The 5,144-nt window shown below is 49.0% G+C and overlaps 1 protein-coding gene across 2 annotated transcripts in view; it reads right to left on the bottom strand.

Annotated features, from left to right (window-relative positions):
- Positions 1–5,144, bottom strand: part of LOC102369484 (galactosylgalactosylxylosylprotein 3-beta-glucuronosyltransferase 1-like) — a 32,760-nt gene that overhangs the window by 23,117 nt on the left and 4,499 nt on the right. Inside the window, exon 1 of one of the 2 annotated variants that reach the window (XM_025211731.1) lies at positions 5,104–5,109. The exons of the other annotated variant lie outside the window; for it this stretch is intronic. The gene's annotated coding sequence lies outside the window, so the exon portion shown is untranslated. Of the gene's footprint in view, positions 1–5,103; positions 5,110–5,144 lie in introns of those variants that run through there. 2 annotated transcript variants of the gene reach the window in all.

The raw sequence follows: 5,144 nt of genomic DNA, 5'->3' as shown, positions 1-5,144 counted from the left end.
AGCCTGTCAGGAAGACACGATGGCTAGCATCTGGCTGTGGCAAAACGGACCAGAAAGGTTCTGTAGGAAGCTGCTGACAAAACCACGACTGGAAAGGAAAGCGTCTTTTCTTTGTCGAAAAAGGATCTGAAAACACTGCAAGGGGAGGGTGTTTTTCAGAGAGGAATAAAGATGCAGGGGAAGAGAAAGTGCCAACGGCTCCCAACAGTGTCTCAGTCCTCTCAGAAAGTTAATTGATCAGTAAAAAATGAAATTAAAAAGCACACCCAGGGGTGCATGGCTATGATTCTGTTTTCCAGGTATTGTGCCTTTATATGCAAGTCCATCCGTCTGTCCACTGGGGGAGACAGGACTTTGAGAGAGTCAAAGATGGAAAACCCTCACAGCGTGAGACCCAAACTTTGCTCTCTCTCATAGAGATTTTATTGTTCTGCTTTCCTTCTCTGCTGTGTTCTTTAATTGCAAATAGAAGCAATCCAGCCTGAAAGTGTTCTTTGTACATAAACGCTCCCATGGGAGCTAGTAGGTGCATGGGCATACTTGGATACTGCCATGCTTCAGGGTGCTTAGGACCAGGGATCAGATCAGCCAGGGATAGTGGTGGCAGAGGAGGGTTTTGACAACACCACCACATCTCCCTTGGATCCACCTCTGGAATTGAAGTCAGCATTACAAGACCCTCAGAGGTGTTCAGATCGAAGGTGCTGGTTTGGCCCCAGCTTGCTCTGGAGAGCCCCCCACCAATCTGCTGATGCCACACCTCTCCTCCCTAACCCTCATTTGCATCACTCATCTACCCCCTGATTCTCTTTACCCACAGCCCCATCTTTTCAGCCTTTCCTCTGGCCCAGGAGGGATATTGTTCCTTTAACCGGCCTAGCTCAATCTAGGCATCACAGTAATTTCTGAGCCTTGTATTGTTCTGCTTTCAGACGGTCACATCCAATTTCTCCTTGAACAAACTCAGGGCCCTGAGGGCGGAATGCAAGACAGATTGGCATCGGGGGAGGCACTGCCATATGGATGAGTACTGAAGCCCCCCAAAACAAAGGTCTCCTTGTACTCCCGTCTGCTAAGCAGTTTGTATGTTCTGTTCACTGGTGAACAATTTTGTCTGCAGTAAAATGCTCTTCCTGCGGACTCTAAATCTTATTCTTGCTGTCTCTCTCTTTCCCCTCTTTCCCAACCCCACCCCACTGCAGTGGGGCATGGACGGTTATTCCAGAGTGCTCTACTTTAACATATTATTCCTCCTTACATACACACGCACATGCCCATACACATACACACACTGCAGATAGGATTCTGGTCCCTCGTGTGTAGAGGCTCACTATGTCTGACAGATTTCTCTCTCGAAGGAAAGGCAAGGTCAGGGCAGAAGCTTGTGTGAAAAGTTTGTGTTGAAAATTCACATGAATCAGCGGGTCAGATGAGATACCCAACCCTTCTCCCCCCACATCCCCTACTACCCCTATCAACTGTACAAAAATACCTTTGAGTGCTGGCGGTGATCCTAACCAGGTGGATGGCAAAGCTCTGGGAAGTGATCTGGACTTGTGATCTTCCTGCTGTGACTGATCCCCAGACCAGGTGCCTTTGTCATGAGATTTCCAGCTCAAGGAGCTCTACTGGACTCTGGAAGCTTGTATTTGAAGCCAGGCTGTAGCTGGCTGAGAGGCAGTGTGTATGGGGTAGGGTGAGGACAAGAGTGCACAATGGGAAGAAGCACACTGTGAATGGAATCACGGTGCAACACTCCCCCTGCAGCACGCTTGATGGCAGAAGCCCCAGGAGGGATGCTGAGTAAAACAGCCAGAGTTCCCCCTCCTGTCCCACAGCACCCACCAGGCACCATCCAGCTCCTTGCATGTTGTTGTCATCACGTTGAATAGGTCCAAGATGGTCATTTCCTTGGAGATGAATTTGGCTTTTTGAAGTCATGTGGAACCCATAGGTCAAATCTGACAGTGTGGCTTATGCCTATAGTTGGGGGGGGGCCTCTGGACATGAGTGTATTTGTGCAAAGAGAGGGTAATGGGGAATGCAGATACACAGGTGCAACGTGTGTAGAGGATGTAGGATACTGCTGGCATAGGGATGCTGTAAAGGAAGCGATATGGCAGGGCTTACATCAGGGACTGTAAATGTCAGAGGGCAGAGCAGCACACTAAGGTGCAATCATGGGACAATGGATCTGTGCTTGAGACAGCAAGATTATGAGGAGGACTGGATACTCCCACCAAGACTCACTGCCAGCTCCAGCTGTGTGGGGGCCAGCCATTCACTCTACTTTCACCCTCCCTCTTCTCTCCTCCCAGACATAGGAGCCAGAAGGGTTCAGCCTTTCCTAACTGGAGCCTACTAAAATGCCCTTTAACGTTTCATAGTACCCTGGAATCGATCTGCTAACTTTCATGATTTTACTGCAAGTCTCATGAGATTTGTTGTGGTTCCTTCTTTCCCCGTTCCCCCTTCACGCTCCAGTTCATAGAATTATGTTATTATGTGAAAATGAGCCACTGCTTAAATGGAAGCAGGATTCTCCCTCAATAACAGGACTCCAGGAGCTGGGACTTCAGAGGAAATGCCCAATGCTGCAAGAGCTGGCAACACTGAAAATACTATGGGGGCTAATGAAGTGTCTGCTGAGCCCTGCAGGCTCCTTTCTTCTGCAATGGGGAGGAGGGTGTCTGTCTTTAATGAAGGGCAGGTGATGGGCTGCCATAATGCCAATGGAAAAGAGAGTCACTGGCATGGGAAAGGGAGCCCCTGGTGGCAAGCATATGGTGGTAGTGATGGCTGGTGGGAGGAGGAAGGGAGCAGAGCTGTCATGCTGAAGTCTCCCTGTCACTAGGTGCAATCAGCCTTGCTACACACCTCCCCACCCCCGATTCGATGCTTCACTAGATGATGCGTCTCACTGGTATCAGTGCTGAATACCCTGTCTCCCCTGTGATGAAAGCTTACAGAGGTGTAGGCCACAGTTAGCAAATGGGAGGCACTCACTGTTAATGCAGTTTTTGGAGTCGTCAGTATCCCTCCTCTTCCCACCAGGATGGGCTGCAGGTCCTAGCGCAGACTGAGCTCATGTTTTATTTTGGCAGATGCTTCCCTTGGGCTGTACAGAAGGGGCTCAAGGGTAATCAGGATTTAGTTTATATTTGCTTAAGTCTTTGGTTTGGGTCATTTGAGTCCTAGCCATGAGACCTGGGTGTTTCTAAGGATTTCGTATGGACTTAATTAAAAGCCAAAACAAAGCATGGCATTTTAACATTTAGCAGAGATGATACAGTATCTGGCCCTAGTCAAAAGCAGCTTAGAAATAAGACCTTTCTAGGACATGCCTCAGAGAGTCAAGAAAAATACCCTTGTCCCCAAATCCTCCAGCATGGAGTCTATCCCCTTAATCTGAAAGCAAAGACAGGCCACTTTTGTGTATGTCTTCCTTCCTGGGGCCAGGGGATGCAGTACCAGGCTGGGAGTCAGGATTTCTAGATTCTGTCAGCAGCTCTGACTTCTGTGGTTTTGGGCAAGCTGCTTCACCACTCTGTGCCTCAGTTTCCCCATCTGTAAATGGGGGTGCTGAAGCTCATGCACCTTAGGATGTTGACAGATGTGCAACTCCCCGCTCTAACTCATGGTGCTTCACAGAAAGTGCCATGAGTTAGTGACCCCTGCCCCCTCCCCCCAGACATTTGCTGTTGGGTTGAGGTGAAGGGGAAAAAAAATCAAGCCCCACTTTGAGCCAATCCATTGGATCCTCTCTCCCCTAGCCACACCCCGCTGGAGTGGGGGGCATAAAGCAGGTGGGGGGGGAGGGGGGGGCTCCAATCCACCCACCCCCTCTCCAGCTCAGGCTGGTCAAACCCCAGCCCACAGCTCCCTCTCTATCCCTTCCTGAAGACAGCACATGGGGCAGAGATTGCCAGAAATTCCCTACCACACACAGGGATTGCCAGAAATTCCCTAAGGTGCTCCACTTCGGAGCACCGTCATCTGATCGCTCACTAGGTGAGGGTTAATTTATCATGCGATTGGACACTTCTAAAGTGCTCTGCAGGCATGCACGTGTGTCATGGCACAGCTGTAGAGCACTTTCAGGGGGCCAATCACATGACAAATGTCACTTCTGTCAGCACCCTTACTGAAATGATCCATGAGAGTTGAAGCTGGAAACCCCAATATAATTGCACATCTTCTTATCATCAAAAGACTCCTTATAAGTAATGGGCATCATCTGAATGGTCTTGGCATTAGAGCTTCACCCATGACAATCAATGACCAGTCAGACTGGGGGAGATTAGGGTCCACTCTGACCTATTCACCTCATAATAGCAACTACAGTGAGAAGCTAAGGACTCTTTAGGTTGATCAGAATTGTTCACTTTAATTTTGAGGGAAGTCTGTCAAGGGTTCATTGTTATTGTTGTTATTATTATTATTATGATTATTACACTTCCAGCAGGAGAAGGCCTTGCCAGTGCTGGGACTGTAGGCGGCAGGCTCTTTTTCCGCTTACAAGAACACAGATAAATGCCATGTCTGTGAAATGAGAACAATCATCATACTCAGTGCTTTTCATTTTCAAAGAGGCAGTTGTTAACCCTTGCAAGCTCTTCCTTTCCCATTCTCCATAAGGAGAATGGTGCCTCAATCAGCATTTCAGGGAGGAGGAAACTAAGCCTTAAAAAGCAGAGTGAGAAACCAGCACTATCAGAACCAAGACTAGAGCTCAGGTCTTCCTGGCTCCCTGCTCTCCGGGGCTGCTGGACAGCACCAATCTGCTTGGAGCTTGTGTGCGTCCCTGCAGTGCTGGGTGAAGGAGGCATGAGATAGATCAGGGAGATACAGAGGGATGGGATGTCTGAGGGGACAGTGGGCAAGAGAGACAAGTAAAAGAGAAGGAAGTCTGAGTGGGAGTGTGATGGAAGGAGAGAGAGACAGAGCTTAGGTGAGTGGGGGTGAGAGAAAAAAAAAAGGAAGGATGAATGGAGGGAGAAGGAGCAAGAGATCATATGGGAATGCAAGCAGAGGAATGAGAGAGGAGGTGAATGAGAGAGATGCAGGTGAGGGCATCTGTGCTCCCTCTAAAAAGGAACTCACCCATCTGTCTCATGCGCAGTCATGCCTCCACGCTGCAGGAA

This window comes from Alligator sinensis, unplaced genomic scaffold (genome assembly GCF_000455745.1).
Source record: "Alligator sinensis unplaced genomic scaffold, ASM45574v1 scaffold344_1, whole genome shotgun sequence".
Classification (NCBI taxonomy): domain Eukaryota; kingdom Metazoa; phylum Chordata; order Crocodylia; family Alligatoridae; genus Alligator; species Alligator sinensis.
This window is presented reverse-complemented; position numbering and strand designations above follow the sequence as displayed.